Source organism: Lates calcarifer, linkage group LG15, assembly GCF_001640805.2.
Source record: "Lates calcarifer isolate ASB-BC8 linkage group LG15, TLL_Latcal_v3, whole genome shotgun sequence".
In the NCBI taxonomy this organism is placed as follows: Eukaryota; Metazoa; Chordata; class Actinopteri; family Centropomidae; genus Lates; species Lates calcarifer.
The window spans coordinates 25780946-25794903 of NC_066847.1; the positions used below are offsets into that span (position 1 = coordinate 25780946).

General features: G+C 38.3%; 1 protein-coding gene across 2 annotated transcripts in view; it reads left to right on the forward strand.

The window, feature by feature from the left end:
- Nucleotides 1-9795: 9795 nt before the first annotated feature.
- Nucleotides 9796-13958, forward strand: part of adcy2a (adenylate cyclase 2a) — a 68568-nt gene continuing 64405 nt past the window's right edge. Inside the window, exon 1 of one of the 2 annotated variants that reach the window (XM_018685286.2) lies at nucleotides 9796-10380. The gene's annotated coding sequence lies outside the window, so the exon portion shown is untranslated. Of the gene's footprint in view, nucleotides 10381-10588; nucleotides 10709-13958 lie in introns of those variants that run through there. The other variant, XM_018685277.2, reaches the window with a different exon arrangement.

Here is a 13958-nt window from a genome sequence, read left to right on the forward strand (position 1 = left end):
AAGAAAGCTTCCAGCAGGATCTCTGGTGATCTAAGAGAAAGAGGACCAACTCCAACATACTACTGTAGTTATAAAGACTAACTAACAAGTAAACACCTGTTTTTTGTCTACACATAACTGTCAGTGCCTTGAATATACAATGGTTCAAACAGACACAAGCCTGACTAGAAAACTGAGATATACTTATTTCACTTTATATCTTGTCTAACAAAGCTGTTCCATATATACAGATGTACTGTCAGCTACTTACCTGTACCACTGGGTCTAAAGAGTTGCACCTGTTGATGCCAATGGATTGTTGCAGACCATGCCAAAGTCTTCTTCACTCTCTTACTGACTTTCACTCTCAGTGGCTGCCATAAATGGTCCACCATCATGATATTGGCAGGCTTTAGAGCTGCAGGAGTAACACAATGGACACAGTGTTTAATAAATAAATATATTAACAAACAGGTTTATTGCAATATAGTATAAAATTTGCTTTTAAACCAACCAGTGGATTAAATTCCAGGGGAAGATGAAGTGGAAGAGAACACCTGGCAAAAGCTTTTTTAAAAAATGTGTAAATAGTTTTTAAGGAAGCAAGCCTATCACTCACCATAATGATTTATCAAAGACAAACTTCACATAAATTTAGCCTGATACAAATGTCCAACAAAACTCATTTTCAGTAAATCTGGAAAGTCTTCTGAAACACTCTGTTCATACAGTGAAGTCTGCTGTTCTGACATCTGACAAATGGATTCCTCCACGATTATCTTTTTCACAGTCTGCTGATATTGTTTTCTAATTCCTATATTAGGTGATAACATCTCAGATATTAATGTGTTTTCTGAGAAAATATCCTATAACAAATTTTTCAATGTCATGCTTTGCTTTTTATGTCTGCCTTATAAAGCATTTTGTAACTGCTGGTTTTGATGAATCCTATATAAATCAACTTTCTAATCATTATCATTACTATCATTATGTCGGTGATTGTTGAAAAGGAAATATGCACAGCTTATACACTTCATTGTATGTTGATTCTAGAAAGATATTTGTTGGAATGAAATGTGCTATATAAATAAAACTTTCACAAGTCAGAAGTGAGAAAAACATCCTGTAATCACAAAACTGTGACTGTAGCAAGCAAGTAAGTACAAGGATGCACAAACCCATGAAACTGAGCACACTTTTATGAAAAGCCATATGCTAACATTGGCTGGCATCTGTCAAGTGACAGCTTACACTGACAACAAATGGCAGACACTCTGTTCAAGATACCGCTCAGTATTCATGATTAAAACAACTAAGCCATCAGATCAGCTAAAGATAGACATTTGGCATCAGTCAAGTCCTGCACTGACAAGCTGTGCAGAGAGTTGTCATTGTTTATGCAGTAACAAGCTGCTGGTCATACTCTTGAACTGACTCTCATTGACACTCCACTCGTCAGTGTCCACTCAGGGTCAAAAGGATTTTCTGGACACATGCTGAAAGTTAGCAGAATGAACATTTCAGATGAGAAAATTAAAAAATGTAAAGAAAACATTAACACCATTACTTCTTCTGTATTTATCTAATTGTGTCTCTGAATGTATAGAGGCACTATTAAAACTGCTCTTATCATTATATTGACAATAGACCAAATTACTACATCTATGTAGTATATGTAGTATCCCTCAACAGGGCACTTTATGGAGCCTTTTAGCATTTTTAAAATTATTGTTTTAGTTTTATAGCCAGCAACTTTACTTTTGTTTCAGGTCTCACACTTTCAGCAGCAGCAGCAGTGCTCAGCAAGAAAACCCTATACACCGGCCAAATGGCTGATAAGAGACAAAGTATGGATGTGCAGCATTTAGAAGCTGAAGAGTCACATATTTTCCTCCAGAGTTATTGGAGACCAAAACAGAGCTAAAAGGAGAGTGAATATTGGGGTTATATTTGTTGGATGGTCACAAATATGTCTCCAAATAAATACTAATGCTCTGTATGGGTATGTGTGTAGGTCACATTTTGCAAATTTACTTCATGAGGTGATAATACCTCAGTGCTGTGTTTAAAGGTTATGTAGTTATTGTGTGTCATGTGTTGCCACCACAGGGGTCTTATACTGAGGGGAGGATGTAATATATAATGCATATACAGTATTTACCAGGATGTATTAGAACTTTAATGGTCCCATGGATCAATACCAATGTTGTACACATCTGCTGTAAACTATATAAACAGACCCTGATTTGTTTATTGCAAATAGCCTTGACCTCATCTAAATGCAAGGCCTCGGATGAGATTAGAAGCATCACAGTGTGAAATAGAAGCAGTTCTGAGACGATATCTCAGTTTGACAACTGGGTTGAATATAGCCCCCAGTGTTGGGATACTGGAAGAGTGTGACAGGTAAATTGACTGCTGGATGATTAATTTTCTCTGGCACAGATCCAGATTGTCCTCAAGTGTCACTGGAAAGGAGTTTTACTGACAGCAGTGGATGACTTTTATTTGCGTAATCATCTCCGCCTCGCTTACAACAAGGCAGTGGATCAAAAGATAAAATAAATATATGGAAATGCTCATCAAACCTCTGGCTGTGGATGATAAGAGAGGGCAGTTTTTAATGTCTGGGGGATAGCAGGGGAGAAAGTCATTAGTGCTTTATATTAGTGCTTCGTCTGTTTTTATAAAACTTCATTTTTAAGCACCAATATTATGGTACAATAGCTATAATTTTTTGGAGGGTTGAATGTGTCACAAAGACCAGGGTAACTGAAAAATTACATATTTTCCAATTTAATGAGTGTAATAATTGTCTGAAGCTGGACACAGATATTGATTACTATGAATGTGGTTTGCTACGAATAACCTGCTTCTCTCGTGGCTTCTCTCATGGTGTCAATTGAAAAGCAGGATTAGATGGATTGACATTTGAAAAGAGGGACAAACACATGATTCTGGTCCCACCTAAGCCCCCACCCCCTTTCACCTCTTGTTTAAGGTTGTCATAAAGGCTGGAGGCCTTCTTCTGAACACTGCCTAGGATCACAGCCTGGCTGTCATGTCTGTCACCATAACCCAGGCAGCTGTGCCCCTTTAATGACGACAGAACTTTAATTAACACATTCTGCTTCACATGCTGGCCAGTCATCTGTGCACAGTATTTTAGGATATGTCAAATTGTGTGTGTGTGTGTGTGTGTGTGTGTGTGTGTGTGTGTGTGTGTGTGTGTGTGTGTGGTGTGTGTGTCAGTGCTATGTCACTCCTTTTATTGGTGTGATCCATGTGGCATGGGTAGGTTATGCTGTTTGCGGTCATACCGCACACTGTTGGAGACACATACACACACACACAGAGAGAGAGAGAGAGAGAGAGGTTGAAGAAGTTTCTCTACTGCACTTGTATTTCCTTCATGAAATTTAGGGCCACTATACTGCAACTGCGCTGAAATACATAACATAAACACATACTTAACAAACACAGCTTTTATGTGTTTGTCTACAGTATCATTCTTTTAGCTATTTTTATGAGGTTTAATTCATTGTATTCAATTTAATTACATTAATACCTTATATAGGGAGCATTTTGCCATGTTTGAGACATACTGTAAAAATGAACTTGTTTTGCCCATGCCATAGCCAGGTACAGTTTCTGCCATGAAGACAAGCACCAAGAGTCAGTTTCCCCACATTAGACTCAGTATTAATTGAGAAATGAATGGACCGTGGTTGATTTTTCTGAAAGATAATTCCAGTCCTCTTGACATCAGGTTTAATTTCCATGTTGCTTTGCTGTCAACCTGTAAGATGAAAAAATAACAACCTTGACTTCTAAATGATAGTGCCATACATGGTTCTAATTTCACAATCCTATGTGATATTCTGCAGTGAATTTATTCTATATAGTTATATTTGCAAATTTGTTTGCACCAGAAACCACGTGATGACTCACAAAGGCTGAACTGTCTCTGAATGAATCAGAACACATTTGATATCTGTACCTGTTTCTGGAAATTAGCAGTGAGCAATGCAACAAGCTCTACAGCTCATCTCTGGTATTGTCTAATACCTGCACTGAACATCACTCAACCATGAAAGTTGGAGAAAAGCTCACAGCATGGCACCAGTTCATGTGTCGGAGCTAGGACTGGCAGAGTAATGGTTTCTTTTGTTTAATAGTGCTTGTCTGAGCAGTGTCCTCCTACAGAAGGGTGATTGAAGATTGAAGGCTGGGACAAAGAGATGTGAGCCCTATACAACTGAACTGAGCTGTGCTCGCCGGCTAATTTATACCATTCAAGTTTATTTCCAATGTAGAGGACATCTGGACAATGAAGCTCAGAGGCTTAGCAAGATTACTCTACCAAGTGTTTGCTCTTCTGTGGGTTTGATTATGGCTTATGTGCCATTTTGGAGGTCATTCACGCTGTACTCTTTACTAGTGTAGAAATGCTATGAAAAAGGTTTCATAAGGACACTTTTTCAGTGGTGTTTTTCTGATGCACTGGTCTTGCTTATGAATTGATCCCTTACTGTCAGTAACAAAATAAAAAATGGTATACTGCTGAGAAACTTGGTCACCAGTGTCAACCCCAGAAGCGTGCTTTGAGCTGAAGGTGGAAAAACAATGACGCCAGAATAGAAGAATATCTTTCATAATCTTTTGTCTTTTCTTTTCATTATGCACTACAATACAGCATACAGCATTTTTTGTCATATTTCTGGGAAATGTGGGAGATGTGAATAAATGGTGGCAGACAATTTATTTCTTGTCTGTGAGTCTTGGCACACAGCCATGGCAGCATTTTATATTGTACTGTAAAATATTACACTCTTTTAAGCTACACTAATTAGTATCTCTATAATAACAATGTATCAAATGTCTATATTTAATGTGAAAAAAGTCATTGTAGTGAGAATTATCTGACTCTACAGTTCCCCTGAGTTTTACAGTCTTTCAAGTCATTGTTTTGTTTTTATGTTTCAGGTTCGTAATATTACTGTTTTGATTTGTTCGCATGGACCTGCCCAGCACTGTATGGAAGAACATATTGGAAAACAGATTTTTTTTTTTTTTCTCAGAGGTTGGTGGAGACAAAAAAGAGCTAAAAATAGAGTGAGTATTGGACCAAATTGCATTTAAAATGTGTTGCACTTCAACTTCACTTCAAATCAATCAATGCAAGTTTAAATATAACATTACAAAAAGGAAGTAATTTCAGCCTTTACAATGAGAGTGTGAGGGGTGATGATAACATAATAAAGGTCCCAAGATGGATTCACACAAAGGCTACTGCAGTAAGTTCTTAGCTCTGATGGTTCATGTTTAACCAGGTGAGCTTGGTGCACCCCAGTTATGAATTAATTAACACAAAATTTTGTGAACTGAGGCTACTAAATGACGCTGAAGGCATTATTACTGCTTTGACATTTACTTCAACCTCCAGAATAGATTTAATGTGGAAAATTCTGCTAATGGAGGTCTGTTTTGATTTTCATTTCCCTATTATCCACTCTAATGGTTTTGATGTTGAGACTGATTTACAATTCAAACATGGCTATAATGTAACTCAGTGATGGAAGATTGCATGGCTTCAAAATATTCTGCAGGGTATTTGGTTTAGGTATACATTTAAGACCCTTCTAGCTCTGGGGTACATGAACTGTTAAAGCCTTGGAGCCTTTCTCAGGCAAGGTGTTCTCTTAGTCTAGGACCCCAAAGCAGAGATGCACACACACTGGAGAGTGAGAACAGAAGGTTCTTTTAATAACCAAACTGACCAAAACCAGAACAAAACGCAGATAGGGAAGGCAGGGAGCTGGCTGGCAGGAGGAAGTTTTAAGTAGTGGAGCACAGGAGAATCTTGCCACTGGTAACGTTGGGGAAACTGCATGCGGAGTGAGAGCATGGAATATTCTGGCAGCGAGCAGGAGTGAAGGCCGGGCTTATGAGGGTGGAGTGAATTCAGGTGTGCCTCAGCTGCCAACAGGAGGAGCCAGCCACACCCCCTGCCACACACAAGCTATGCGAAAGAACAGAAAAGGGAGGAGGAACAGAGAGAGCACAAAGAGAAAAACACAAAGACATACTAAACCAAACCATAACACAAGGTCAGGATGCAAATGAAAATGAACATTACAGATAGTCTACCAACACACAGAAGGGCGAATTGTTTTCCTATGTAAATTGTCCATTGTGGTCTCCAGTCTATAAGCAGACTGAAAGACAGATATTTATTGGCTACTGTGTCTGTAGCCCTCCTGCACTGTAAGAAACCATTTTTACATTTAGCCTGTGCAAACAATGAAATGTTTCTATAATGATGGGGTATCTGTCTTTTTTATCTCCACATTTAACATTGATATGCTGGATTTGTCACAAGTGATAGCCTCAAGAGGATGCATTTATGGGAGAAGAAGGCTACTTGAAAGGTATTTTCCCCTTTCATACCAGAAGGCACTGGATGGATATTTTGATAACTTGGATAAAACTTGAATTTCACGTTGAACAATAATAATAATAATAATAATAATAATAATAATAAAACTGCCATTTGACACAGTGTTTTTGACCTAATTAGCCTGAGGGGCCTTTTGTTAAAAATGTGACTCCTATGCTGATCCATTTCCCACCATACCCCGTGTTCTTATTGATTTTGTACAGACTTAAACAAGAACACCTGACATTTGATTTCCTACTTCCTTTGACAAACTGCCCTCCAAGCAGCACCATCAAATACTATAAATAAACGTTGCCAAGGTAACTAGCATATCACGGTTGAGAAGTACAGTATATCACATGTGTGCACTGACATCTCCTATACAATGTCTTTACAGAGAGGATCCAACTGTCTAACAAGCATTATAGTCAGGGCAGAAAAGCAGGCATCCACACACACTTACTATACATTACTTACTTAGTAATTAGTACTTAGTGCTTACTTACTTAGTGTACATGCATACAGAGTACAAGATGTGTGTATGCATGTGTGTGTGTGTATGTGTGCGTATGTGTGTGGTATTCTCTGGGAGACCACTTTAATCACACACACACACACACACACACACACACACACACACACACACACATACACATACACACACGCACACGTGTGCACAATGCCATTTGGTTTGGGGTCATTGCTTTGCCACTGCTGCAAGAATTTTGGAAGCCCCACACACGCAAGGACACATTGTTGCTGCAGCCACTGCCCTGAGCCTTGGCACCCAAAAGCAGAAAGAAGTAATAGTATGGTCACACAATCACTCAGTGGAAATGAATTGGCACAATAGGATGGATCTGCACATTAGAACTAACTTTAACTCAACACCCCACTTTCCCTCAGCATTGGCATTTTCTATCCTTTTCACACTATGATGGAGAACATCTATATCATAATTTTTGTTCAAAATATGTAATTTTGGAGTTTTTGCTGTGTGTTTTGCAGTAACTGCTCAAACACTTGTCCACCATTAAAGAATGCTGCACAGTGATCATCTGCATTTGACCTAGTGGCCAAAAAGGAATGAAGCAAAGTGCTACAGGCAGATATTGTAGCTTTACTGTATCTCCAGTGATAGGCAAACTCACTTGATATCAGAAAATGTATTAAAATGGCAAAAGAACCTTTTCTGTTAAATATTCCACTCTGGTTGGAATAAAAATAGGCATTAGGGCTAACCAAAATTAATAAAATAATACTCCAGGAGTTGCTCCCTCTGTGACTCATTTTCAGGGAAAAGGGTGGATGCACCTGTGTTTCCTGGCAGCCGATGACCGAAGGAGGCTACATAACTGAAAATTAGAAAAGGAGAAGGAGACAGGGAGAGTGATGAAATTGAGAGGCAGCGAAAGAAAGGTGAGAAGAGGGATGTCAAGAGAAAGAGGACAGATACTAGAAGTTAAAGAACAGATAGCAATGCAGGAGGAGGAGGAGGAGAGAGAGAGGTTGTACAAAATAGTGGTTTAGCTGGAATACCGTAAAGGTCAGGAGCTGATTGCCTCTCCCTTTGTGCAATGTAATGCAGTAAAAAGAAGACGGAGGGAGTGAACGAGAGAGATAAGTCCCATGACCACACTCCAGCTGCTCTCATTCTGTCAAGTCTCACACACACACATGCATATACACACAGACTGAAGCAGGTACTTCAGACTGTCACATCAGCCTCTTCCCAATTCAAAGACTGACAAAGACAATAAAGTACAAGCATTCCACCACTCTTTTTTTATTTCACACTTTTACGTTTTTATTATTTTTTTAAACAATATTTATTTTATTTCAATTTTGTATTTTATGATTACTGTCAGTGCTACGGTTTAACTTACCACAGAGGAATGTAATCAAAATTCTGAAGTGGGAGAAAATTTAGCTCCTGATTAGCTGTTAAGAGTAAATTAGAGAATAAAAGGTGGATCTGGGTTGAGGCAGAATATGTCACACTTTCTGAACTGTGAATGAAGAACTTCTTTTCCCCCCATCTGACGCCACAGAGAAGCTGTGAATAATTGAAGTCATTTTCAAAGAGAAGCAGTGTGAAAATTATGGCAGCAGGAGAAAAAAAGATTCTTTCTTCCTCCTGCTCTGAATTTAAATACTTCCAAAGTGCATATCATTCCCATAGTAAACGAGATATAATTGAGATGTTATGTGCAAGATGGAGGTCTTCTCTTCTCTTCTCTTCTCTTCTCTTCTCTTCTCTTCTCTTCTCTTCTCTTCTCTTCTCTCATTCAGGAACCTTTCACCAGTGAGACAAAAAAAGACACCTAACTGGTTTGATCCTGTCAGCTTAGTTGTCTGTGGTTAAAAGAGGAAGGTCAATGAGTCCCATGTAAGGTTTATAGCTCCTGTGCATAAGCAAGAGGCACATACTGTAAATACACCTAGGGCTATTTAACAGTCTTCAGTCAACCTGAATCCAAAGGATTAATGATTAAACAAGACCTTTTGGATTAAACATAGACTATTTAAATAATAGCAATATCCACGGACTCTACCGTCTCACTCCTGTAATCCTCATGGGGCTGTGTAATTTTCACTGCTAACAATGTTTAAATAATTAACTGTATATTAAAGATAGCAGCTTAAAATACAGTAATCAATTAAATTTCTACCCAGAGACAATGAAATTTGCAGCTAGTTTTCGGGAAGACACATTGACAGGGTAAGATGACACATGTCAGTGAGTATGCATAGATAATGAAGGGTTAAAATTATATACTGTAGTGACTGAAAATATCCAAGTCTATCTTAAGATCTAGGTTATGCCAGATGAGAACTGGAGACAGCCAGAGAGACAATTAGACAAGGCTCCATGGATCATTGTATGTTGTGGAATATAAATGAGTGAAATAATGAAGACAACAAGTGAAAATGATGCTAATTTTCTAAATGCTATTTTATGGGAATTTCTTATTTTATAAGATATGGAAATGTGTGTGAGATGTGTTGTATATTAGACCAATAGTGTCACATGTCCAAGTGCTTGCTCCAGACAGGACATACAATTTGGTAAATCCCCACTTCATTAAAACTAGTTGTACTCTGTATGCATGTACACTAGATGTTTGCAGTAGTAACCTCTACTGCCCTGTCACATGCTTTACCATTAGTAAACCCTGGTCTAGACTGGTGCACAGATGATATGATATCCTATAAAATGCAGAGACTACCATTTTGTTTCCTTATTCCTAGCCAGCAACTGTTTCAGTTCCAGATACTCTACACCCTCTAACAAGCTTCACCCTTGGTAAACCCTTGGTGTTGAGGTTCCAAATGTAACCCTATTTATATAACATAGGGAAATATACGCTACAACTGGCAGCCCAACTAAAAGACTTTATTTTTCCATATTTTTAATCTGGTTGACAAACCTGATTATCATAGACAATATATAAAAATATGTAACATTTATAAAAATGTTTACATATATTCTATAAAAATGATCTTGTCATAGTTCAGAGGTCAGCCAATCACTGCCTTCTGTTTGGGGAATGCGCCAGCTCTGGAAAAACGGGACGACCAAAAAACTAAATGAAAGATGATAAGTCTGTCTTCTAATTTGCTTTCGTTAAAGAAACCCCCCCCCCCAAGCTAAGTTTTCAAAACAGTAGTGTCAGTGTGCTAAAAGTATTCGCCGGAAAAGCGTGCTGTAATTAAAAGTTTGTGTCGGTCACTGTTGAGCTGTTGAGGCACGGCGACAATCTTAATTCACCAAGCTAGCGTTTCTTAGCTCGTGTACGGCTTCTAGCCATACAGAGTATGCTTTTAGCCTGTGTCGCTATCAGTCTATGGTAGTTATGTGCGCTCTAGGCATAGCACGAGTTTTGAGAGGGAAACCCCGTCGTACACACAATGTCAGGAAAAGCCACACGAGGTCGACCTTCGCATCGCTCTTCGTGGAGGTAGGATGGTTTAAAATTTACCTTATGTGAGAGACTGTAAGAGGACTAAGACGGTGTGGAATTGTATGCATTGTATGCTCAGACCAAACACCTCTGAGTATATATGGTCACTTTTGTGTCACGGGACAATTCACTATTGTACTGTGAAAATGCAGATAAGTATCTTGTTGGGCAAATTTAGCGGTTGTTAGCATAATGCTGGAGCGCTGCTAATTAGTTAAGTGTTTTCACCTGTGAATGTAAGAATGCTACAAGGCTCAGATAAATCACGAAGGTGAAGAGACAGACAGGTTTTTACTGATGACGAAGTTGAGAAAGGAGGAAATGGGTGAGTAACGGTGATATGTTGCCATTGAGAGCTGTTTATTTGAATGCTTCAACAAATGTATTAACTCATCTAGATTTGGGCCCTCAAAGTCGGTAGTCTTAGTCTGTATATTTAACCACAGACCACAACACAGAAAACACAGAGATGCTGCCAATCCCTAGTGTTGTATATTTTTATTTTTATTTCCATTTCCACGCTTAAGGTCATATAACTATAAGGCATTTTGGCTGGACCTGTGACTTTTTCAAAAACTTTTAAATTTTGCATTAGCCTCCATGGTGGAGTCACAATATCAGCATCAGTTACAATCTTTGAATTAAATTGAGCATTTGGTTTCTTAAAACTCTTTGAGATCTACAATGGCATCAAAGAGATTTACTGATAAAAAACAAATGAAATGGCAGCTGATTTATTTGGTCCTTGACTGATTGCAATTCCTAATGCACAGAGCAAAGCAATTGAAAAAAATATACACAGCTGGTTTTCACAGATAACAGCAGGCTAACTGCTGTAGCTTCAGGTGGCCTGTCTCCTTTCATAGCAAAAGCAGAGCCTCACTAATTTGGTGACAGACTTTTTTTGTTTGTCAGACTTTTTGTTTTTAAGCAACACTCCTAAGACACCAATGTTAATGTGTTTAAAACATGAATGGTTTTGACTTCAAATAGCATAACACTCATTTTTGAACCACTGGTTGGTAAGAAAAAAGAAAATCCTGCCATGATAGAATTCCTTTTTCTAGCAAAGGATGGTCTAATAGAGCAATGCACTGTGGAAAGAAAAACAAATGATCAACATTCCCAAGACTAGCTATAGAATAATGCTTCTACAGTAGAAATAACATATAAGTTGTCCTTCAGTTAGAAAATCACAGTAATTTCTTGCCTATGTCTTACTGCTCCAGTTTTGGACGATAGAGAGTGAGTACAAGGGAGCCAAGGAAATACAAGTCTTCAAGCTGTTTGTTCAACAGCAGCAGGATATGCCACTGTAACCATAAGTGCAGGGAAATACATGTATGTAAAGCAGTTAAGAAAATGTGGACTGAAGAATCACTGGTACCAGCTCTTACTGGAGCTAGCACTTGGATACGTAATTCACGTAGATTAACTGTCCATTCATCTTGACCGTACCCCCTGTCAACAAACAACAGCTAGCTTGGGTTTCTTGGTAGAGAAATTGCCCCCCCTCAGCTGTTTGGTAAGGAGAGGACTATTAGAACAACATCAAATGTTGTTACTAAAGGGGTTCCTTGAAGTGGTGTCCCCTGCTCTATCTCTCCAATATAAATTGTCCTGCCAGTGAAGAAAACAGCTGCCTAGGAAATACAGCGTAGAGTCCAACCACAGACAAATTTTTAATGCAAATGCAGATTTCCACAGAAATCGGCCAGCAATATATCAGCTAATATACTATTGCTAGTATTTTTCACTGGTCTAAGTTCTAGCAAGTTGTTTTGACATGTGATGATCAGACATTAGCAAAGGGGGTCAGTCATATCCTGAAAAGGCATTGTGTTTCAGCTTTAAACTTGTGAGACAAACTGGCAGTATAATATCTTTGATAAAAATCAGACGAGTTTCTAATACACATGCATACACAGCCATAATTTTTGGTTGTTTTGGCAGATTTTCTCCCTGGTTCATTCGGCAATACAGACATTGAGTGATGTTATGAACTTGTTTTCACTTATCATGAATTTACTTCCTCCATTGCAGCAAAACATGCTCCACCAGTCATCAGAAACTCATGCAGATTAAACTGAGCTAATGAAACACTTTGAGGGCCGATTAACCCTGAAAAACACACAAAAGGACTTGAAAATGCTTGTTAGCCTATCAAGTCAGTTCTGTTCAGTAGCAGTCAGCTGATGTGATGTGTTTTATAAACTGAAATTAGCAGCAGTGTTTTGCTAACAGCTCTCTGGTGGACAAACTTTGCAGTAGTATCTATCTTTGACTTCCCATTATTTTAATTTCTTGGTACTTTTATTTTATACTTTGCATTTATAACAGGTGATACTGATACTGCAATTAGCTTAAATCAGCTGATAAAGTGTTGGTTTATCAGTTGAGCTCTAATACAGTGACCATGAATGCTGTCCAGCTTCTATTCAGAGTTTGTTGGAAATTCAAGTAACACCACAGCCTCTTTTTTCTCCTCATTTTGAGAGGATGAACTGAATGAATGGCAAGTAAATTTTCTGCATCTTTGTATTCTCTTATTAGTTTACCTGACCTGCTGTTTTCATAGAATACAGCAGAGGGGTAGTGATGAGCGTCTGGATGGTGTATTGACAACTGGAAACTGTTTGGCAACAAAACGGCAGTTATCATTGCAAGAACTATTGTGATCTGTGTGTGCGCGCATGTGCGAGTGCGCACGTGTGGTGTGTGCAGGTGTGTCTGTCTTTCTTGACCTCCAGTTAACCCTGAATAGGTCAATATCTGTCAGTTGCCTCACTATCTCTTATGTGTGCAAATGTCCATTTAATTCACCTCCTTTTGCCTCCTTTGCACTTTGTTGGATGCTGCTCCTCTCCCCTTAGCACAAAAGTGAACAAACTTCATATTTTTATCTCTCTAATAAGTATTTGATGATGATAAGAAGTCAAATGTGATGTCATAATTGCAAAATCACATAATGCAAATTAGCTTTCATATCGTGTGTGATAATTGAACCAGTATATCCAGTGTGATAAATTTCTCCTAATTGAAATCCCTCCAAACCTGTGACAGTCTTTAGCAGTTTATATGACACTCTAGCAAACATTGGCTTTCCTGTTTCTCCCACTGAGCAGGTTGGGGGAAACATGTCTTTTTAATTCAAATTGTTCTTGTAGTGTGCATAGTTTCGAACAAAACATTTTTAAATAGGCATAATTACAAATTTACCTTGTTTCAATATGAAAACAACCAGATTAAATTATGTAAGGTTGCAACGGTTCTTTTATTCAAAAGTGTACTGTTAAGCAGCATGAATAACACCAAGACCCTGAATATATGCAGCTAAATGGACTTTAGCCATCCTTTTATTGTTTACACCGGTGCTTTTCCTACCGTGACATGTCATAATTGGCTACTGTGAAAAACACATTTTTTTATTTAAGTCATAATTAAAACTGCAGCTTGTGTGATTTGAATATTGCACTTCTGCAAATTATGATTTCCAAACTAATCATTCAGCCTTACCTGTTTCTTTATGTTGAGCGTTTTTCAGTAAGAATTTAAGAAATGAAATGGAAATAAGT